The following is a 23748-nucleotide window of genomic DNA, read 5'->3' on the forward strand; positions in this document are numbered from 1 at the left end:
GTCCTAAAGCAGACGAGCCGCAGGGAATAGCGAGCGAGGCGACGGCGGGAGCAGCGACCTCTCCCCGCGCGGGCGGTGCCGGGAGCCCCCCGGGCTCTGCCTCGGGCAGAGAACCCCCCCCCACCCCCGTCGGCCGGTTCCTTTGCAGGCCGGTAGCTGCAGTCCTCACGAGGGAGACGTCGCGGTATCACAAGGCGGAGCTGGGCCCCTGGGGGCGGGTCCGCACGTGGGCTCCACGCCTTTCTGATGGACAAACCCCAGGCGACCCCTGTGACCTCCGGCCCCATCCTCCTCACTCCAGGAGAAAGCATAGCCCGTCATTTTCCTCGAAGGCTGCGGTGCCCGAAACGTGCTGCGAGGCTCAAATGTGCGGAGAGGCGGGGCGGGGGCGGGGCCTGTGGAGCTGGGGCGGGGCAGGGGCGGGGCCTGTGGAGCTGGGGCGGGGCCTGGGCGGGGAAGAGGCTGGGCCTGTGGACCTGGGCGTGGCTGGGGCGGGGCCTGCGGGGCCGGGGCGGGGCCAGGGAGACACTGGGAGCCAGGCAGGAGGCTGGAGCGAGATGCTTAGAGACTCCGGGAGCAGCAGAGCAGGGGGCCAGATGTGAGCGGTGGCCGGGCATGCGGTTTCCTGCTTGGCAGAGTGAGAGGGCTCACGAGTGATGTCGGAGTCTTTGAAACGAGCCACCTCGGGGACGGAGTCGCCAGGACCAGAGACGGGAAGGGACGGCAGGCTGCGTGGGAGGGGCCGGGCTGGAGTGGGCCCCCGGTTCCCACACGTTCAGGCGTGTTGAGTTGAGATGCTGGACGCCCACAAGCAGCCGTTGTGCCTGGACCTGGAGTTCGGGGAAGCAGGGAGGACCGGAGAGACATTTCCACGTCCTGGGCTGAGGACCCCACAGACGGCGTGTGCCGAGGACCCGGCGGGCCTGTCAGCCCTGGGGCTTCTGCATCTGAGTGTTTGCCGTCATCTCTGGCGTCACCGTCCCCACCCGGCTAACCCCCTGCTGGGCCGAGGGACGCTGCGAAGCCTCGGGGCATTTGGGTGCATGCCTCTGGCTTTGGTCTTCCCTGACGCACACAGATGCCTGGTCAGGGTGCTCTGAGCAGGCTCGGGCAGGATGGGTTATGGCTGTCACACTCGGCATTACAGGAGAAAAATGTCAGAGCAGGGGCTTGTTAAGCCAGGTCCTCAGGGTGCCGAAGTGCAGCTCCGCATTTCGTAGCTATCAGTTTTATTTGTATCCCCTGACCCACCTGATTCCCTGAAAATCAATCTCAGTCGACTTAAAGTAGATTCAGGCTATTTGGGTTCACATTTGGCAAATTATAAATTTTCTCTCGTCTCTCCTTCCCAGGTTGGCATGCATGTTGTAGAGGGCGCAGTCGGGCCAGGGTGGGGCAGTGTCTGAAGGGTCTGTGGCCCTCCGCACGCGGAGATGCCCCTCTCCACACCTCGTTGGTGGGTCTCCACTGAAAGCCCTGTGTCCCCAGGGCTTTCCGCCGTGGAACCCTCATCAAGACTGATGGATATACGTGTCCTTCATGCCCTCCATGTAGGGGCGACTGCATCGTGTACACTTGGGAATCTTTTATAAACTCACTCCTTATCGTAATCTCCAAAATGCGTGAGACGGGGCGCGGTAGACGCTCAGGCGCGACCTCCGAGCAAAGGCGACTCTGAGTTCTTTGGCGCGGCATCTCACTGTCTGCGGGGCTCCCGCTGCCCCACACAGTGCTCCTTCAGGGGGGCGCGTCTGGCCCCATCTCTGCCGTGACCGTGCAGGGAGCTGGGGACCAGGACGTGCGTCTCTCCCTTTTCTGCTCCCATGGTCGAATGTCCCTCGTGCTGAGCTCAGCAGGGGAGAAACAGGAATGCTCCCAGAAGGTGACCGAGCTGCAGTTAGGAGCTGGCGGACAGTGTCATGCAGGTGGTGGGACCCGGGCACAGCGGTGGCCCTTCCGACCGGATGAGCCTCCTGGGACTCCCATTCGGTGAACGAATCCCTCTCCCTCAAAAGAGGCCGTGGACAGACAGGAGTCATCTGAGAGTCGTCCTGGTTTCTGTCCCTGAGGAGTGCACCTTCTGGCAGGGGGACAGTCCGTGAAGTGGGTGATGGCCCGAGGAGGCGTGTGGGGGGCAGTGGGCGGAGCTGCCACACTGTGGGAGGGGAACCCTGGGCCTGAGGGGCAGCAGGAGCAGAGGACAGAGGCATGTCCGTTGGGATGGGGGTTCTGGGTGGCGGTTGGTCGTGGGAGAAGGGGCAGGCCGGGGTTGGGGGGAGAGAGGAAGGGGAGAACCTGGAGGGCTGTGTGGGCCCCGCGGAGGGAGCTGGACTTCCTCCTGCCGGAAGCGGGAACCCCACAAAGACTCAAGCACAGGAGTTCAGTGACAGTGACGGTCAAAGTAATGAGGATGACAATAACGGTGACATTTACGGGGCATGTGTTGGGCGGGGTGGTCAGCGTACAGCAGTGAAGTTAATCTTCCCAAAGGCACTCTGAGGTAGGAACTGTGATGACCCGTGTCACCGGTGTGGATACTAGGTGAGGCGGCTGGGGGGCCTCTCGTACAGCCGGGGTGCCCGGCCACGACTGGCTCAGACGGCCGCGGCTGCTGGAGGCCACGTGGGAGCGGCTGGCATGGAGAAAGGGGTGACCGTGCCCGGGGAAGTGTAAACCTGGCCCCCAGGGATGCCTCGGTTTCTCACCTGCAGAGCGGCCCCCTTTTCTTCATGGCTACGCGGGCCACCCGGCCACCGCCTCCGGCCTGTGCCCCCGGTCTCTGCCCCGCCCTCATTCGACAGTGAAGTCCGTCGCCGTGGTCTGGTGGTCTCGAGTCGCAGCAGGGCCGCTCACCCCGAAGCTGGGCGACCAGCAGCTGGGGAAGGCGGGGTGCACAGAGAGCACCGTCCCGTCAGCGGCTCGCGGGACGGTCCCCACAAACGCTCGGACCCCTCCCGTGAAGCGCGGGGAATGAGGCTGAATATACTGGTTAAAGGGATGGAAGTGGCTGAACTGTAAATCAGTTTATTTAAGTGCTTTTTTTTTTTTTGATAGCGGAGGATAGGAGCATCATCAGCTTGTAGATGTGTCTAATAAGTCTATCTCCACTAATATGCCAAAAAGAGCCTAATTAGCTTCTTTCCCCTCCAGTGAGACGGCAGTGTGAGGGTCCCTATCACGTCTCCAGAACATCTTCTCGGCCTGAGCACAGTGGCACCGAAACAGCCCCTGTGACATCTATAAAAGCGCTAGTTTATAATTAGGACGATCTTGGCTCGAACAATAATGCCGCAGTTTGTAGTGATGGCTTCTGCTTCTCTTCAGTTTTAATGGATTAGCCTACAATGCTCGGGAGGTTTCCAGGCAGACTGGCCTGTCTCGGTTTCCAGAACTGCTGGCGTTCTAAGCCTGAGGTTAAGAACGGAGAAGCCGCTGGAATTTGGCAGTGTTTTTTGGGGGGAAAGGCTGAGGGGAGCGGCACACATTTACGTCGTAACCCGTCATCCGGACGTGGGGACCGTGTCTGGGCAATGATGCGTCTGGGGACCAGACACAGGACCCCAGACCCCAGGCTCCTGCTGCCCCCCGTGGCTCCAGGGCAGGGGTCGTTAGCCTCTTGCCATCAGAGCCCTGCAGATCCTCCCGCGGATTCCAAAAAGAAGGTTCGGGCAGGCTCACCGTCTTTTCCTCTGGTCCTGTAATTCTTCCTGGACTTCGCGATGAGGCGAAATGCTGAGTTCAGCAGGAGAACCGTGGCCTGAGGCCAGCGCGTCTGCTCCGTCAGGCCCAGGGTCCTGCTGCTTGTTGCCAGAGCACCTCACGTCAGCGGCGGTGGCCCGTGGACGGCCCCAGGAGACCCGTGACCGTAGGGATCACCTGCGGGATTGTCGAGCCATCAGACTTGGCTTTCACCATCGAAGAATCTGACTCAGGAGGTTCGGGGTAGAATCAGGGAGCCTGCATTTTTTCTGAAAGAAGCAGCAGATAATTTTGATAATGTCCCTTTAAGTGGGGACAATAATCACAACTTTCTTCAGAGCCTCAAAAAACTTCCCCTAGCAGTTTAGGAATTATTGGCCGAAATTCTGGAGATTGTCTTAAACCTTAATAGTAATCAAATAACTGTAAATTAAAACAACACAAGGGAAGATCTCTCCTTTATCAAAATAGCAGTGATTTTTTTGTTTGTTTTTAGGCTGAAAATTGGGCATTGGTCAGGGGCCAGGGAGGTGGGCAGACACACTCGGCGACCATTTCGAATGACAGGATAGCTACTAATCTGAACAAATGCGTCAAGGCTTCCAAGAGGCACGTATCTTAGTCCAGCATTTTCCCCTCGGGATATTTATACTAAGGAATGTTTAGGGACGTCCGTCCACGCTGAGCCGCGTGGGGGCCGATCACAGAGACGCCCGATGTCCAGCTGGTGTGGGACGCGATACCCGCGCAGGGGTGTCCGGCAAACCAGCGTCACTGCGGGGTGTGACTGTGTTCGCGGGCGCGGGGAGGTGGTCACGGTGTATTGGCGGAGGAAGCAGCCGACTGCGGATCCGCGCACCTGCCGTGACCTGACGCACGGTGTGGTCTCAGGAAACGGGCGGCTCGTCGACGTGGTAACACGTAGGAGGAAGAACACGGGTCGGGCTCCCCCGTTGTCACCTCTCGCTGCTGCGTAACGGGGCTGTTTCTTCTTTTTTGGCTCATTTGTTATCCTCCAACTCTTCTTCCAACAAATAAGCATTCTCTGGATAACACAGAAAAGGTGAAAGTTATTTTCAAAAGGTACAGATAGGCCCGTAGTTGATGCCTCCTTTACCAGGCCCCAGGGGATACGACTGAGCACCCCCCGATCTGACCTCCCGGGGCCCGGCTGCAGGGAAGCAGGTCCGTGCGAGCCCCACTCCGACCCCCCAGCTCTCATCTGGGCTGCGGTCAGGGCCCCAACGCCTCCCGAAGCCTGACCTCCTCCCTTGGGGGACTCTTCCTCGCGCCCCCGTTTGTCAGTCACACAAACGTCCAGTAAGGGCTGCAGAGAGACGGCGGGAGGCAGGTCTGCGTCGTTCGCGCTGTTATCTGCAGGGAGTGGCGTCCAGGGGCGTGACGGGCACCGAGCCGCCGAGCTGGTATAGCGCGCGCGAAACAATGGGAAAGACGGGGCGGGGGGAGGAAATGCTGTCGGACGTCACGAGCGCACGCCACGCGCCAGACGCCAGTTCTGGTCCCCAGAGCCCTCGAAGTCGGCGCAGAGTGGCGGTCAAAGGCGCAGACGCCTCTGCTCGGCCCTGGGACTGTCACTTACCTCTCAGAGCCTCGGCTTTCTTCTAAGTCAAATGAGACCGTGGCGCCAGTCCCCAAAGCTGGGTCTCCTGGCTGGGTCGCGTGGTGGTCCCCTCCCACGCGCAACTTCTGCTGGCCCGTGATGCGAGGTGAATACCGGGGACTGCCCGCGACGTCCGGGGGACCCCGAGCCCAGGCGTGGAGAGGCCTGGTGGATCCTGCTTGCATGCTTTGGGGGCCCTGAGCTGCCGCGGAAAAGCCACGTGAAGAGGCCACAGGGAGAGGTGACGCCCTGAGACCGCTTGGGGAGAGCCACCCGGCCACCCCAGTGTCCCAGTTGAGCCCCGGCGACTCCATTCCCAAGTGCATCTGACCGCACCACACGAGAGACCCCGAGTGAAGCCGGCAGAGGCCCCGGGCTGAGCCCCACCTTCGCCCAGGACCCCAGGGGACAGTAACATACATGACTGCTGTTCTAAGCCCCCAGGTCGGGGGGCAGATGATGACCCGGGGATCGCTAGCCCGAGCCTGGGCAGTGGGCTCCGCCCCATGGGTGACAGGGCCGTGCTCATAAGCGCCCGGGGCCCAGGTCCCGCCCGCGAGGCCTGAGGCGACCTTTGCAGACGCTTCCTCCGGGGAGGCTCTGCCGCCCCCACTTCCCAGCGGGAAACAGAAGTGGGGCGGACGAAGACCCAGGGCGCCCGTCCACGTCACTGCAGGCCCCACCTGTCATAGCCAGCTCTCGAGGGGAAGAGAAGTAACAAGTGTCCCCAAGCCTTCGGACGGCGACAGGCCGCGTTCCCACGTCGAGCCCTTCAGAAACGGAGTCGAGCTGTGTGCTCCGCTGCCGGCCCCGCGGAGGGCGCTCAGGCTGCAACGGGGTGACAGGGCCGGCGGCCCCCGGAAGCAGGCGCTCCGTCTCCGGAGGCCGGTCTCGACGGAAGCTGGAATGCAAAAGGGTGCGGGTGGGGGCGGCCCTGTCTCCACAGGCCCCGGGGCCCCGCCGCCCCCCCCCCCCCCCCCCGCGGCAGGTGGTGGCAGCCGGGAGCCCTGACCGCGTTTAAACGCAAATCTGACGGCACCGGGCTCGGCGCGCCACTCTGCACGACGCCTCGTCCCGGCTGCCAGAATCCTTATTTGTCGCCGTCTAGTTGATTCGTGTCCGTTTCGATTACGTGTTTCCTTCCTGCCCGGCACTCTCCCGCCGGTGGGAACGGGCGGCCGGCGACCTGCATTTCTCCCTCCATCTGTGTCATTCTTGTCACCGCCCGCCGCCCCAAAGATCCGGCAGTGGACCCGCTCAGAGCGGCTCGCTGGCCGCCGGCCCCCGACCGTGGACACCGGCCTCTGCCGCCGACTGGTGCCCGAGTCCCTCACAGTCCAGTCCGAAGTCACCGGGAGGGGCGTCCCACAGGGGCGCCGCCGGCTCCTTGGTCTGCCCCCCGAGCCGTACCCAGCTGTGGTTTGCCTCGGGGGCTGACGAGCTCTTCGGGGCGAGGGAGAGCTTACTGCCCCGTCTGTTCACAATGTGCAACACGCACACGCGGCTCAGAGAACGAGAGGACACATCCGTCGGGTGCCTCTTGCGTCCGGCCGGCTGGACTTGGCCACCTCCGTCCATCCCGGAGCCGGAGGCTGTGGCTCTGCCTCGCTTGACTCCGGAAGCGCCTTCTGGCCCCTGATGGTTGCCTGAGCCTGGCTCCTTCTCCGGTGCGACCTGGCCGCACTGCTTTGGAGGGCAGCAAGCCCGCGTCCCAGCCATGAAACACAGGGCTTGTCACGGTCACCGACCTGTGACCCTTCCCCCCACTGCAGGGAAGGCCTGGGGGCCCCACCCCGGGGCCCTCTGCTGCCTGCCACTCACCGCGCCCGCCTGCGACCCCCGGCGGTCACTGGGCTGACGAGCATCCATCCGCGGTAGTGCATCTCGCCCCACGCCGCCTCCGCGGGGCCCAGGGGCCTCATGCCCGCTCTGTAGACGAGGAGCCAACAGAGAAGCTGCTTCTGGCGCGAGGTCCACAGGGCAGGTGTCCTCCCTCGAGCCCTGGAGTCGAGCTCAGGAGCCTTTGCTGGTGACCTCGGCGGAGCGGGGTGCTGTGGGGAGCGGCCGGGGACCCGCGGGAGCGGGCCTGGGCTCCTCCGGGCAGAAGCAATGGCTCTTTCTCAGCCTTCGTGACCAAGTGGCCCCATGGAGCATGGACGTCAGAGGAACCGTCACAGATTGGAGGTGACGATGAGACGAGCCCGTTGAATGCCGTGTGGCGTCCTGGGTAGGATCTCAGAATGGGGGAAAAAAAAAAGACATTTGTGGGGAAACTGTTGAAACCTGGATGAAGTCTATGCTTTAGGGCAGCGGCCCGGGTCCCGACAGGCCAGGGGCCGGTGCTGGTCCACGGCCCGGGGCTGGGGTCCCCTGCCTGATAGCACTGCACTAAGGTTAATTTTGTAGATTTTATAAATGTTTATCTAAGATGCTAACATGAAGGGGCCTGGGTAAAGGCTATAGGAGAATTCCCCGTATTCTATTCTGCAATTCTACCGGGAATCTAAAACATCATTTCAAATTTAAAAAATAACTATTAAAAGAGTGGATATCGATTGAATTTTACTTTCTCACCGCTTGCCATCGGAATTCCAGAAACCTGGCATTTGATCCACTGATGTGACGCGTTACTTTTCCGTATCTCTAGTCTGTTAACGCGCCGCCGATTACATCATCATCTGTAAACAAACACCTGATTTCGCTAGTGTGCCGCGTTTCAGAAACTCTTGCCTTGACGTCTTTCAAACAAACGACATCTTTCGCGAGCTCGCGTTTCCCCAGAGGTGGGTGCTTTGTGTGTTTGCCTCCCGCCCATTGGGCCCTGTGGGCGAACGAGCACCCCACCCAGGAAGCAAGCTGCGGAGGAGAAAACGCACCTCCCCGGAGACTGCGCTTCACGTCTCCCCGTCGGGAGGAGGCCAGTGGCTGGAGGTGGGAAGTGGTTGACTGAGACTCGTGGCTCCTCCCTGCGGCTGGGGTAGGGACCAGCATCCCGGGGGGCGCTGTGACCTGTGTCGCATCCGAGCGAACTTGGGGTTCTGTCGGCCAGGGGAAGGGAGGGGCCGGCTGGCGGGGAGACGGCCAGCGTCTGCCACGTGTGCCCGCTTGAGTCCCCTTTATTTATGTTTCCTAGATGCTTCTGCTGCCCCTTTGTTATACTTCCTATCGTCCTGATGGCAGAGTCACGTCTCGGGCTTCTTTTACCCTCTCCAGAGAGCCCGGTGCAGAGACGAGCTCAATAAATACTTGACAGGTTGGAGGGAAAACACACCACCTACCGTCAAAGAGGGGAAGGGCCGGCGATAGTTCCAGGCGGCCTCACGCGACCCTTTGCTGACCGGCGGACGAGGCCGAGCCGGACGGAGGGCACCGGGAATCCCGCGTGGTGACGTTCGGCTCGCTGGCTGGGACACTGTGTGGACGGAGCACGTCCCCGGGATTGGCGTGGCCTGAAGTACAGCCGAGTCATGGCAGAGTCCGTCTGTGCCTCCGAACCCTGACACACGCGCACAGGGCCGTGGCAGCGTTCGCGAGGGCAAGCGGACCCAGCCCGGCGCGAGGGAGCGGGTGCCGGCGGGCCCAGGGCGAGGGGCGGAGGAGTCAGGGCGTCGGCGGGCGCGTGGCAGAGACACAGGCCGGGGTGGACAGGAAGCGGCGGGGCTGGCGGCCCCACCGGGCCACCAAGCGCTGGCTGTCTGTCTCCAAGCCGCTGGGCTGACGCTCAACGACCCTGTTACGCCTCGGAGACGGTCGGCAGGTGTGCGGTTCCGGGCAGGCGCCACACAATCGCGCTCCGTTTGGAAAAAGTTATCTGGGCCGTGGTGTGAAGCCGTCACGGGAAGGAGCCAGAGGGGTGTGGGAGGCGCTGGGGGTCACGTCAGTGGTCCGGGCCAGGCCTGGTGGTGGCCGAGACGAGAGGGCGACCGTGGAGACGCAGCAGAGCAGACGGAACAAGGCGGCTCTTGTTTCCGAAGCGGCTGCTGCCGCAGGCGACCACAAACGCAGCGGGGTAAGTCGACGGCCTTCGGTCATCGGAGCCTCGGGTCTCGGCGGAGTTCGCCCCGCTGGGTGCTCGGCGTGGGGCCTCCCCAGGCCGAGGGCGTGGTGTGGCCGGCCGGGGTCCTCACCTGCGGGCTGAGGAAGGGTCGTCGGCAGAACCTGGCTCCTTGGAATCGCAGGCCTGGGCGTCCGTGTCCCTGGCGCGTGACCCTTTGTTTTCGAGCCGACAGGCGGCGGCCTCGGCCTTCTCTTCCTCCGCGTCTGCTTCGTCTCTGCTTCTGAGGGCTCACGGGACCCCCCGGGGCCCACCGAGTGAGGCGGCGTGACCTCTCCTCTCCAGGCCAGTTGATGGACAACCGGAATAGTATCTGTGGTGTCCCTTTCGCTGCATCGGGGGACGGAGCCACGGGACCCCCATTCCGCCTGCCACGCAAGCGTGATCAGGATGAAATCGACGGTCCTTGGGAACGGGCCCGAGGGGCAGGAATTACGTTCTTCTCCCTTGAAGTCACGCGAGGAGAGAGGGGCGATAGGCCCCCCACTACCTGTCGGCTGGGATCGTCAGGTGTCCGCAGGTCAGGCACTACCTACCTCGCGGGTGATGGGAGGTGGGTCACGGGCCGAGCGGCCCGGGCTCTGGCCCCAGCTCTGCGGGGCTCCGAGCGAGTCAGCCCGCCTCCCGGGGCCTCGGTTTCCTGATTGGTCCCAGACTGTCCTCTCCAGCTGTGAATTCCTGGCGCTGCGTTAATCACGGGCGTTTGTCTTTCCTGCCAGGTGGCGGCGGGAGCTGCCTGCGGGTGCCGGATGCCGGATCCACCGCGGAGTGGCGCCAACAGACGTTTCTGAGCCGTAATAAAAGGCTAAATATTTCGATAAAAAAGACACACGTTGGAAGCGATTCGGGTTCCTGTGAAACTCCCCGACAGCCACCGCTTTCCCGCACATGCAGATGGACTGGAAGCGTCTTAATGAGACGAGAGCCTGGAGCCCAATTAGCACCGGCCGCGGAAGCCGACGTCAGCTGACTCAGCAAACTAACTGGGTAATTACTGTAGCTGGACTTTGGCAGCTTCTAGAAAAGCTAACTAATGAAGCTCTCAGAAATGGCCTTGATTGCGGCCTCTCCACCTCAGGGCCTAATCCGGCGGCCGATGTTTGGGGGGCTTACCTGTGTGGGGAGCAGCTCCGTTCCATCTTCACCACCGGGCAGGCGGAGCGCAGCCCACCTCCCGCGGGGCCGGCGCCTGTCGCCGTGGAGACCCCGGGGACTTCCGCGTCTTCCGCGGACCCTGTCTTTCCCCGCACATCATGCCTTTGCTTCTCCTCGTCTTGGCGAGACGCCCCTTCCCACATGCGTTGCCTGTTTGAGACCAGGAGGTCTAGGATTTTAGATATTAGTATTTAACTTGGAAATCACTCCTGTGGCGTGGGGCACGGCAGACTCAGTCCTCTGAGAGCCACGCTTCGGAGACCTCGTTTAATCCTCACCGGGGTCCTGAGAGTCGCATGATCGGCACCCTTGACTTGCCGCTGAGGACTCTGGGGCGCAGACCTGAAGTCGCCCAGGCCGCGGGGGGCAGAGACAGCGTGTGGACCCGAGTGGTGTGGCGGCCGCGTCCCCGCGGCTCCCTGCAGCGGGCGGCGAGCCGGCCGTCCTCCGCGTCGGCATCGGCATCCAGCGTCGTTCGACTGCCCGGAGCTGCCGTCCTGCGCTTAGACAGCCGCCTCCCTCCGCGGCGGCGACGGGTCGGTCTGGACTGTGCCTGGTCCGCCTGCGGTTTGAAGTTCTTCTCTAACTGGCTCCGCCTCGGTTCACCTCGGGGCCCAGACTGTCCCCTGGAGCTGGGGCCCCAGGGGGCGGAGGGAGGCAGCGGGGGCCGCGCCGGCTCCGCCCGTCCTGGGACCCTCGCCCCGCGTCCCCCACGGCTCGGCAGCCCTGTCCTGCACACTGAGCTGTGGCGCACGCAGGGCGTTTGCGGGGACTCTGCTCGCGTGTCGCAGGGCGGGGGGAGGGGAGGCGAGTGGTCACCGACCGCTTCGGGCTCCGTCGAAGCGACAGCCAGCTCGGCCCAACGTCGCCCACCGCTCCCCGGAGTCGTCGGGGCTGATGTGGCCGGCCTCTCCCTCCTACGTCTGGAAGACAGACCACTGCTCCGGGAGAAGACGACTGTTCTTCCGTGAAAAAGAAGGGCCGCTGCCCCCAGCAGGACGACATGATCGGTCGGTTCCCGCAACGTCCCGGTGAGACACTTAGCTGGGCTCCAGCGTAACTCGGCGCGAAGCTCCTCTGCCCGCAAGTCTCCCCTCCGGGCTGCCGTCCGAGGGTCAGACGGACTGATTTCCGTTTTTATTCCCTTTGCCCACCCTCTGGCCAGGTCTCCACGAGCAGCTGAACACAGGAGGCGGCAGAGAAGGGCCAGACTGAGATGCCGGGAGCGGTCCACTGGCCACAGAAACCTGAAGCTGCTCCGCATTCCCGTGATTGGGGGGGGGGGGGGAATCCTCCGCGATCAGCATCGGGAGTAGCTCGATGGAATGACCTGTTTGCATTTTGTTAGGAAAAAACATGAATCATTTGAATAGGTTTATGAAGCACTTTCTCCCGCATTAGCTTGTTCGAGCCTCATAACCACCCTGAAAAATGGTGATGATTACTGTGTTTTACGGACGAAGCAACCACTCCAAATAACGGCAGGTAGGTTGCTCGACCTCCACCCGCGAAGGCCGGGTGCAGGGGAGTCTCTCCGGGCCCTATCACAGGTCCGCGAAGGCCGGGGGCGGGGGGCCTTGCAGGACTCTCTCCTCGCCCTGCGGATCGTACATGCGGCCCAGTCTTCACACAGAGACACACTGTCAGAGAATAACAATAGTTTTCCCCAAAGTTAATGACGTATCTAAGATTCGCTCGTACTTGTCTCTGAAGGGCTGAGATGACCTCGCAGACACGAGGCGTTGACCCCGGTCGCCGCCGAAACGGAGCGAGGGCGTCTGTGCCCCGCCTGCGGCGGGGGATCGAGAGTGAGGAGACGGAACGTGTGGCCAACGGAGGGGGGGAGGGGGGGAGGAACCGAGGATTCTCACTTCCGGACTCGCCTACGGGCCGCGTTCAGCCGAACCACCTTTTAAAGATAAAGCAATTTATCAACAAATCGCCCAAACGATTACCTACATACACATGGGCGAATGTCAGAAGTGGGAATGAAACATGAGCTTTGTCGTGTTAGAATAGAGGAGCTATAAAGCTGCTCTCCCAACGTCACGTGTCTCGCAGTGGTTTTACGTTACTTTACACGAGGAAGACATGAAGCGATCGTCGTACTTGCTTTACTGACCTCGCGCATGTGCCCACGTGCTCAGAGCAGGCGACGTCTCTCCATCAAGTTCCCAGTATGACGGCCGCTTACGTCGACCCTCCCAGACTGATTCCTCCGGGTCAGGGGCAGCAAACGGGCCCCCCGCGACCCGGCGCGACGGCCCCGGCCTCCCGCCCTGTGCAAGGACCGGATCGGGTGCACGTCCTCCTCGAGGCTTCTTCCTTTTATGTTCGTCTTAAGGGCGTGAAAGCTTTTTGCATCAATTATTTCAATAAATACGTCCAGTTCACCGCCTTTTGTAATTTCTCACTGAGCTTGCCGCGTTTACAGCCCCCCGTGCAGCCAGACGTCGGGAGCTCGAGGGAGAAAAGCCACAGTCCTTGTCCGCAGACGGACACAGCTGAGCCCTGGAGGACGTGCTCCCGAGGGCGAGGATGTCGCCTGGCACGGCCTGGGTCCTCCCGGCTCTAAGCGCCGGCTGCGCCGACGCGCACGCGGCCCCTCTCCTCGGCGCTGCCGGTGTCCCCGACGCCCCCTGCCCCCCGTCCCCAGCTCTCTGCTGATCCAAGGTGGGGGGGGGTGAGGGGCAGCATGGACGGGGCCCCTCAGCCTCCTCTGCGCCTCCCGGCCTCCCAGCGACCCCTCGAATGTCACACCACTTCAGTGTAGAACGCAAACCCTGCTGCGGAATTAGCAGCCACCGGCGCCACCCGGCGGAGGCCACATGTCCCTCCTGGTACAGGGAGGCCTGGCAGGCGGCCGGCGGCCTCGTTGCCCCGTTCCCGGGGCTCGCCCCCCCCCCCCACTCCCTCCCCCCTTCCCTTCCGTCATCCCACAGGCTCCAAGTTCACCTTGTGGGCGGAAGACATCGGCCCCGCCCACCTTGTGACGTCAACACCTCCTTCTCTCCAGAGAGATCATTCTCCCTCTAGCAGCTTAGGTTAAGATGATAACTGTCTCCCCCCGTGTTAGACCTACGAGACGCGGGCCTCCGAACGGGCCACAGGGGACGAGGCCCGGGCCAGGCCGGCGGGTGGAAATTGCCAGTAGAAACGTGGTCTATAGAAAACAATCTGGCCGTTTCCCCAAAAGTTAAACACAGTATCACCACACGACCCAGCGAATTCCACCCCCGGGGATCTACCCGGGAGAAGTGGAAGCTGCCCACACGGACACTCCTTTGCACGGGAATGTCGACGGCAACGTCGTCCTAACAGCAAAGGAGGAAACACTCACGTTCCCGTCAGCCGGTGAACGGAGGAAGCGGCCGAATGCCGTCCAGTCACGAGACGGAGCAAAGCACGGCCACAGGCCACCGCGTGGACGGACCTCGGAAACGTCGTGCTAAGTGACCAAACCGGACACCACAGCTCGCCTGTCCACGACTCCCGTGTGTGAAGACCCAGCACCGGCAGCTCCGGAGACGGCGGCGGGTGGGGGGTCACCAGGCGATGGACGGGATGGGGGGGTTACTCAGCCAGCCCAGGTGTTTTTACGGGGCAATGGCGCATCATGAGCACTTAAGTACCGCTAATGACACGGCCTCAGGCGGTTACTCGCATGCTATGTGAACTTTGCCTCAACATAAAAATTCACACACACATACACACACACACACACACACACACACAGAAGGGAAAGGGAGTCCTGAGAAGGAGGGAAACGGACGAGAGCCCCCCGGCTCCCTGATGCCCAGGCTTCCGGGGAAGGCGTCCGGGAGCCCAGGCAGGCAGCAGAGCCCCGTGGGGACAGAGGCCTGGCTCGACCCTGGGCCTGGCCCTTCTCCTTGTGTGATTTTAAGAAAATCGCTTGATGTTTCGGGTCCTCAGCCTTGCCTGTCACAGAAAGGGGTCGGGCTAAGTCGTCTCTAAGCCGCTTCAAGGCCAGGAAACCGGTTCCGGTCAGTTTAAGCAGAAACAGAAGGAACCAGAATGTCCAGGGGCTTCAGGGCGCCTGGAAAGTTCACCCTGGAACCGAGACGGGCCCAGGCGGCTTGGCGGGCGGGGCCGGGGGCCCAGCGAGGGCAGCTGCTAATGCACAGAGGCTCCGACATCCATGCTCCTCCCCCGCCCGGACCCGGAGTCCCAGGACCAAGGCTGGGGTGAGCCCAGGTGTCCGAGCTTAACCAGAAGGGCAGCGGCTTGATTCACACCTCCGCAAAGCGGTGCCGCAGCAGCTGTTAGCGAGGGAGGGGCCGGCGGGGCCGGCAGAGCCGCTCAGAACCCCCCAGCTCTTTCCTCCCTCCCCCTCAGCATGCACGAGCGAGCTGTCCCCCCAGAAAAATGCCTGCTTCTCTCCTGACTACCGGGAGCAGGGGCGTGTGGCGGAGGGAGGGTCACCCCGGCCGGAGCTGGGCACAGGCAGCCGGCCCGCCGCAGCGCCCACGGGACCAGAGCCAGACGGGGCCGAGGGCACCGAGCTGGAGCAGATGGCTCGGGACACAGGCCGCGGAGACCCCTAGGCCCCGCTGCTGGCGGCAGGGCGGGGGGGCGTCCCTTTCAGAGTGTCCCCATTAACACATTTTCTTGGCTGCTAGGATGCGTGGCTTTCTTCCTTTTCCAAACTGTCCTTATCAGCCAGGCAACAACGGCTAATTTAATTAAGTGGCCTGAACGGCAGCCAGGTGGAGCCGACTCGGTTTCGCTGCCTCCTGGTCCCAATGACCCGACCCGCGGGCCTCCCTCTGGACCGGCGGGGCGGGGCGCTCCTCCCAGCCTGGCCCTCACCTGCGCTGACCAAAGGGGACTCAGTCTCTAGCCAGCATTCCCCGAGGGCCTGTCACACTCGTCAGCGACACCGCACAACCAGGACGTGGGGGCGGCCAGGGCCCCGGGCGCAGGGACGAGCCAGGCCCCTCGGCGGAGCGCGCAGACGGCGGGCGGGGTCCGCGCACAGTCCGGCCCCCCCGGGGCGGCCCCCCCCAGGGCGGGTCCCCTCTGCCCCCCCCCCCCGCCGCCCCCCCCCCCCGGCGCCCCCGCCGCCCCCGCCCCGCGGCCTCCCCCGCCCCTGCCGCCCGCCGCCCGCCTCGGGTCCCGGCCCTGCGCGGTGCTGCCGTCGACGGGCCGCAGTCGAGAGCGGGCGTCCGGCCACATGTGGCTTCGCGGGGGGAACAGGGACGGTCTGGGCTCTAGCGTCCACCCCCGTTCCTCCCCTACCCTCTGATGCGGGGTTTGGTCAGATTCACCTCACCCGTCACCACGGCCGTGAGGACGCCGTACCCCTCGGCTCGCTGCTGGGGCCGTTTCTCTCCCTCGCTGCTGGGGCTGTTTCTCTCCCTCGCTGTAACAGCGAGTCCCACGGGCTGGTGACGCTTGGGGTGAGTGTGGCCTCGGTGACAGGCCAGCCGCTGGGCTCACCCCACACCCGAGGCTCGGACGTGGCCCCACGAACGGGCCTCTGCTGATCCCAGCAGGCGGGTCTCACCCCGGCAGCCCAAGGCCGCCTTCGCAGGCTTCTTATCTCGGACGGGTCCACAGGTGAACCTCGGGCCAGGTGTGCCTCCCTCCCGTGGGTTCAGGTTACACGTCAGGACGTCCTCGCTCGGCGCGCCGCCGGTGGGTGGGCTCTCGGCAGCGTGAGCAGAAGCAAAGCGACCTGTGTGGCCAGCTGCACCTGAGGCCGGTCGATGGGGGCAGGAGTTAGGGCCCCACAGCATCTTTCTGGTCACAAAACCGTCACGAGAGACCCAAAACGCTTCCAATGTCAAACACTGAAATAAACATGAGCTGTTCGTACGTTTAAGAAAGATGAATGCAGACGAGTACTGTGAGCGGTCAAGGTCAAGGTCGAGGTCGAGGGCGGCCGGGGCCCATCCCGGCCGCTCGGGGCACAGGCGGGGCCCACCCATCTGTGCAGACGCTGCCGTGCTGTCCATGTCACATGACATGGCGCCGACCCGTGTCCCGGGACCAGCACGCTGCTCTATCACGACGATGATTCCGCGTCTACAGGGCGCGCGTTTGCAAAGGGCTTAATACTAATTTATCAGTTACTGCATCTAGCTGCTCACTAAAGGGAAATTAGAGGGGCTGGCCTGAGCTCGCCGACCTCCGCCCCGGGGACACCGGGGGCCACTTTCGACTGCTCCCCCCAGTGGCCGCTGGAGGGTGTTTTAGGGGAAACCACCCGAGGCGTGAGCGCGTGGCCCGCCCGAGGCGCGTGAGCGTGTGTGAGCGCGCGGCCCGCCCGAGGCGCGTGAGCGTGTGTGAGCGCGCGGCCCGCCCGAGGCGTGTGAGCGCGTGCGCCCTTCCCGGTGTCCAGAGTGTTCCGCTGACACGCCCCCTCCGTTCACAGTGAGTGAGAAGAAGCATTACCGTTACCACGAAGTCGCCCAAATCGCACGCCTCGAGGACGGTTACAAACCCTGCGCCAGGGAGCCGCGTGGCAGCCACGGGCACATGCCCCGCCTTGCGCCTCACGCCCCAGCTCCGAGCAGGGGGGCGGCTGCTGGGTGCTCCGGGGCCCGCCCCGGGCTGTGGCCCACCACGGGGTGCTCTGCGCACACCCCCGGAACCCATCGGAGGGGGGTCTCCGTTCCAGACCCCCCACTGGGCTGGCCGAGCCCGCTCCAGGCCCATGTCACTATTTGGTGGCTTCTCTGCCCGACTGTACTTCCTTTCTCCCTGCTCAGCCCTCATGTGGCCTCGGCCGCGGCTTCCGACGACCCGGCAGCATAAGCCCTGGTGGAAGCCGGGCTCGCAGACCCACCGAGGACTCTGGGGCCTGGAGAGCCGGTGACATGCCAGACGCCCCGGGACCAGCGGCTGTGGGGACCCCTCACCCGCAGCCCCGACCTTCCCCCAGCCCCCCGTCCGTCCGCGATGAGGCAGGCCCCCTGGGGTGTCGTCCTGAAGGAGGGTAATGGAATCTGCAGGAGTGCGTCTCTGATCGGTGCCCGGAAACCGGCGTGGCCGGCCAGCCTGCTTTACGGCCGCCGCCCCGCGCAGCGCCCGCTTTATTGGGCCAATAAATTGGAGGCGGCAACTCCCACCCGTCAAATCCCACCTGGCTTCCGAGCCGGCCCTCTCCCCGCGCCCTTCGGGTCTCCCAGGCCCCCGCGAGCCGAAGCCCTGCAGCTCCCGCTGCGCGCGGCTCTAGTTAGGCGCCTGCTGTTTACCGGTCGACGTCGTTTCCCAGCCGGACCCCGCGAGTGCAGTGTGTCCTGTTTTGGGGGTCGATCTGCTTCACTCAGCCATCGACCCCCGATACTGAACATGGGGCCTGGCGCTCAGTAAGGCTTGTTAAATGAGTGACGACTGGGACAGAGGCTGAAGTCCAGGGGCGTCAGTGTGAACCTCGGGGACAGGAAGCCAGCGGCCAGGCGGACAGCTCCACCCCGCGGAGCCGCGTCTGGGGCACGGCCCCACCCCGCTCCCGGCGCGCAGAGCAGGAGGCAGCCGGGGCCCCTGAGGGCTGGTGCAGGGTCCGGAACGGTGGCCTCGGGCCGTCGGTGGCCTTTGGTCCCGGCGCCACGGGCCACACCGGCAACGTCACGGAGTGTCCCACGGAGCCTCGGAAGTGGCTAAGAATGCCTGGGGCTGTTCCAGGTGATGTTGAGGTTTCGTTCAGATGCAAGCTCAGCATTAATTCTCGCCAGAGGCAAAGCCCGACATTCGAGCTCTCAAGGCCTGTTTGCCGCAGGCCCCTCACCTGCCAGCAAGGGTCTCCCCAGCACGTGCGGGGAGCCACGGCCTTACGCGAGGAGGCCGGCGCGGCCGCAGAGCCACACGGACCGCCAGACACCGCCCCCCGGGGTCTGCGTTACGATGCTCACAGGGCCCCCTGCTGGAGGGGCGCCGAGCCCGACTCTCGGGGCGGGTGGGGTGTGAGGGCCCAGGCCTCTCGCTTACGGCCTCCCAACCTCGGTGGCTTCTTTCAGGGCCAGAGAGACCGAGGACGAAGTTCCCTCACACGCCGTGCCCCAAATCCAGGCCTTTCCAGGCCTTTCCAGGCGTTTCCAGAGCCCGAATGTCCTTTGGTTCTTCCTTTTGCCCCACTCACTCCCGGGACCACGTTCTTTGCGAATCGACCGGGTTTGGGGGTTCACGGGCCTTGGTCCCCCTGCTTCCCAGGCCTTACGCTCATGCAGGGCCCCTGGGGGAGGGACAGGCCTTGGACAGAGGCCCAAAGGCCAGCTCAGGGCCGGGCGCTCTCCAGGGAGAGTGGAGCCCCCCGGCCCCCACCCCGGGCCCAGCTTGGTCACCGGCCTCAGAGCCCGGCCTGCCCGCGAGCCGCCCTGGAACTGGAGGTGACGGAGGGGCCAGAGGACAGCTCGGCGCAGACGCCGGCTGGGACGGGGGCCCCCTGTCCGGTGGCCACGGGCTCCAGCTGAACAGGAAGCCGGGAGCCGTGTGCCCGGGCCGCCGTCGCCGCCGCGAACGGGGCATCGGAGGCAGCTGCTCCACGCATGCCCGCCGCCCGGGACCTGACATTTGTCTGTTTTGAGACTAGATGAGTATTTATTAGAATGGAGCAGCTGGAGCCCTGTGATATTTAGACGGGCATTAGGAGGCGTGTTTGAGGAGATAATGCGGGCGCTTTTCTCTGTAAAGCCGCCCGGGGCCCGGTCGCCGCGGGGGCCGCCCGGCTCTCCTGTGAGAGCCAGACACAGTTAATTTCCTGCAGAAGCTGAGGGCTGTGCCGCGCCGATATTGCTGTGTTATTTAGAATAGAAAGGTCAGGCCCGAGATTGAATAATCGTTGACAAGGCCTCCGCGGGGACCCGAGGGGTTGGCGAGCGTGGCTGGGACCCCGCCCGGCTGCCCCGCCCCCTCCCCGCGTCTGGCTGCTCCTGGCTGGGTTATCTCCCTGCAAAACGCATCCGGGACCCTCAGAGCCCGTGGGCGCTGTCGGGATGGGCGGAGGCCGGGTTTCAGGCCGCAGGCGGGGGGGACCCTCCGCCTTGCACACGCGGTGCGCCTGCCCCGGGCCGCCGCCCCGGACACTGGTGCGCGCATCTTCAAACGCCCATCGATGGGGTCTCCTGGGCACCTCGAGCACTCGGTCCCCAACGGGCCTTTTCCTGTGCGGCCTCCGAGGCGGTTGGTGGTCTGCGTAGCCCACAGCCTGTCTGAGCGCGGAGCCAAAGGCGGGCTTGGGGGGGCCGTGCGAGGGGGTTCCCGCCGGGCGTCGCCTGTGTGCCCGGGGCCTCGGCTTCTGTGTCTCAGTGATCCCGGCCACCGCGAGGTCCCTGCTTCACGGAGGTAAAGGCTCGGGCGGCTCAGAGAGGGTGAACGACTCGCTCGGGCTGCCCGGCCGGAGCAGCAGCCCGAGGCCTCCGAACCCGGAGTTCGCCGGGTGCCACGTGCCGGCCTGTCGTGGGTGCGGGGGTCACACAAAGCTCCCGCCGCTCCCTGGAGACCCGTCCCGATGCCGGCCTGCTCGCCCTCCTCCAGGGCCGCGTCCCTGCCGTCGGAGGGCGCCCCCTCCATCGGCGAGCGGTGCAGATCAGGCTGGTGACCACGGGACACGAGCCGTGGCCCCCCTGGCACCCTCCTTGCTTGCGACTGATCAGCGCGGCTCTGACCCTGGGCCGCACTGTGAAGGCAGGTCAGGGGACACCGGAACCGCCCGGGGCAGCGGGCAGCAGGGCCGACGTGGTGCCCGCGAGGACGACGGGCAGAGGCTCGCCTCGGCCTCCCAGCATGCAGCGCCCAAGGGGGCAAAGGCCACGGTGCCGCCCAGGAGAGTGTGGCCCCTCCAGGGGCCCCAGGCCACGGCGGGCCCGGTGGGCCCGGGCGACGGCAGAGGCCCAGGCCCGCCCGCCGGAACGTCTCCCTGCAACCCCTCCACACGCAACCCCCCCACCCCGGTCTCCTGCAGGGCTGCCATCCCGAAGTTTATAGGTATCATTACCTGTGAAAAATCTGCTCCATCTGAAGACGGCCGGGCTTGGGGATGGGTGGCAGATTGCGATTTAATGATCAGATTAAAATATGCTAAAGCAAACAAACAAATAAATAAGACGCGGGCCGCCTGGAGCAGCCCACAGTTCACTCCGTGGGCAACAGAGGCGGGGCCTCGGAGACCAGCTCGCAACGCGCCGCCCGGCAGGTCCGGCGGCCTGTCCTGTGAGGCCCCACGGGAGGTGGCTCTCCAGGAAGCCCTGACCCCGGGCGGCCCTGGAGACAGGGCGGGGGGCCGGGAGGGGCGAGCGGGAGGCCGCTCGTGCGGGCTCCGTGACGGGAGGGGTGTCCGTCGGCACGGCCGCCGCCTGCCTGGACCTCAAGTCTCCAGGCTGCTCCTCCGCTCACCGCGCGCCGGCCACCGCCCAGCGCGGCCCGGGCGCACCGCGTGCCTGCGGGGGCCGCGCTCCCCACCCCGCGTCTTGCCAGCTGCGACCTCGCGGGGGTCGAGCACGCGCCTCATCCTTTCTGTGATCCCTAGTTTAGGCGCGAAGTCGCTGCTCAAAGGAGCCTCTGGGGAATGCGGTGAACGCGGCCGCGGCGCCCTGCGGCAGGGCTGGGGGCGGAGGGCGGCGGGGCCGTGGGGCCGCCCCGCCTGCCCCGGGCCGCGTGGCTGTCTCTGGCCGGCGTCCAGGTGCTGGCCCCTGCCACGGTCCCGCCTCCTGTCCCGCCCCGTGAGCCTGCGCGGCCCCTCCCAGGACCGTCCTCCCAGCCACCTGGACGCGTGAGCTGTGCGTTCTGCGTGTGGCGTGAGCGAGATCCCGCGGGAAGACGTCGCGAGGCCTCGGCCAACGCGCCCCTGTGGGGCGACTCACAGGGTCACGTGCCTTTTATCCGTGCTGCACAGCGAGCCACAGACTTGCGCCTGCCCCAGTGAGGAATGCGAAGATGCCGGACGCCCGCCGGGCACAAGGCCCGAGAGGACTGGACGCCCGCACCCGAGGCCCCCGGCGACGTCGCGGGCGGGGGGAACGGCGCCCGTCCTTAGGGCCCTCGTCGCCCTGTATGAATGGACGTCACCGGGGCCCCGGCTCGCCACAGCCTGTCACTCCACAGCCCGTGGTCACCCTTCGGAGCCGGGGACCCCTCCACGGTCATCACAGGGGCCGAGCCCAAAGCCATCGGCCCGGCGTGGCCGAGCGGGAGGCGAGGCGAGGCGATCGGGGTCACCGGTCACGCCACCCTCTGGGGAAGTGTTTTTCTGCACTCAGCAAATGACGCTGCCAGCCACAAATGTCAAACGCTCTGCCTGGGACCCGGGGAGACAGGCCGTTAGTGGAGGAGTGAGTCAGGGTAAAGGACAGAATTCCTGTTTCCAGACTGAAATGCTGAGCAGCAAATGTCACGCGGGGGCCTCGGGGGCCGTGTCCGCCTCCACCGCCAGGACCGCGGGGGGCCGGGGACGCATCCACGACGGCCTCCTGGAACCTTCCAGGGTGTCCTGCTCCCGGCCAGACCCCCGCTCTCAGCCCCACAGCGGGCAGGTGTCCTGGAGGACTTTGCTCTCTGGCCAGGCTGCTCCCGAGCCAGACAGCAGTCGGGGTGACGGCTGTCACCTTCCCGTTCCCGCGGAGTGCAGGTGTTGAGGGCCGAGCTGAGCCGGTGGCGGCCGCGGTTTAGAGAGACGGGAGGAGGCGGCTGCGTGCAGGGCCGGGGCCGGGGGCGGGGGCATCGGGCCAGGCGGAGCGGCCGTGGACGAGGCCGGGCGCCGGGGTTCTCTCTGAGTCCTTGTCACCACTGCCTGTTCCAGATACACCAACGAGCCCACCATTTCCCACCCCTTGCCTGCACCCTGCCCCCCGAAACAGTGTGCTTGGGTACCACAGTTCTCCAGGCCAGATCATGGCAAAGGGAAGGGAAGGCAAGTTGCTGGGTAGACGCCGTGACTCGCAGGCTCAGAACCCACGATGGAAAACGTCGCTGGACTTCTGGCTGGCGCCTGGCGGGGGCGGTGTGGGGGACAGCCACAGACAAGCGGACGAGACGGGGTGCCCTGCCCTCGTGCAGCACGGCTAATGTTTGGCCATGGAGGACCCTCCTCACTCCCTCCCCGGGTGAGGGAGGCGGCCCGCGGGGTCGTCTGCCTCCTTCCCACTGCGCGCAGACTTTGGGATGATCAGGGTGACAGCCGAAACCGGGGTCCAGGCCGCCCCCGCCCCAGGGTGGGGGAGGGCTGGTGCCAGCACGCAAGAGGAAAAAAAAAACGTACACAAAACGCAAGTATGTTTTTTGCAACAAAAGAAACTATTTATTTGGAATATGCATTACTGGTACAAATCAGGAGACTGTCACGCCTACGGCCGGGCGGGGTAATCGGAGACCACGAGCAGCTCAGCGGACATCGAGAGGGACGGGGCCCACGCCCTCGCGGCGGCAGAGCAGCTCGAGCTCTCAAACCCGAAACAGAGCGGAGCTTCGCAGGCTTATACTCGGAATAAGAAGGAACGGGGCGGGGGGCAGGAGAACAGAACCGGCCACCAGGGAAAAGCTCTTCAAAGGAACGGGAAGCGCCGGGGGGGGGGGGTGGGGGGAGAAACAGCGAATGGTTTATTTATCTTAACAAAAGGGGGGAAAAGTTTACAAAAAATAAAAGGTTCCAGACAGCTCGGAGCTGGGGCTCGAACCCACGAAGGTGATGTGAAAACGCGGCATCATTTCGCTGCGCGTGAGTGAGAAACAGGAGCCCGGCCGCCGGGGTCCGGACGCTCTCGGGGCGCTGGCCGCGAGCCCCTCGCCCCCGCCCCCCGCGCGGGCGCTGGCCGGCCGGAGGGCGCTCGGAGCGACGCTTCTTCCGGATCGCGATGCTTCCTTTCTCTCTCCCCGTAACTAGCAGGCACGTTCTGAACCCAGCCAGTTTTCTGACCGGCTTAGGACGGCCGCCGAAGTCAGAGCTCGGCTGTCGGGGGCGTCAGACTTGACCCCTCGGCGTCGAAAGGACAGCACTGAGTCCGGCTCGATTTTTCCACCGACTCTTGACCCAAAATCGGGACTCTTAGCGGGGCATCAGCTGACGCCTCCTGCGGGGTTCCAAAACGCCACCGCTAACCGGGAAGAAAGAAAAGAAAGCATTTCGGGGTGACCTTCGACAGTGACTAAAGCAAAAGCCTCTCCCCGGGGCGCACGAGGGCCCCTGGACGAATCCTTAAAGGGCCAGAAGGAGACGCCGGGCCCCGACTTCGCCTCCCTCGGCGCGCACGAGGGCCGTGACGTG

Source organism: Rousettus aegyptiacus, unplaced genomic scaffold (assembly GCF_014176215.1).
Source record: "Rousettus aegyptiacus isolate mRouAeg1 unplaced genomic scaffold, mRouAeg1.p scaffold_m13_p_17, whole genome shotgun sequence".
In the NCBI taxonomy this organism is placed as follows: Eukaryota; Metazoa; Chordata; class Mammalia; order Chiroptera; family Pteropodidae; genus Rousettus; species Rousettus aegyptiacus.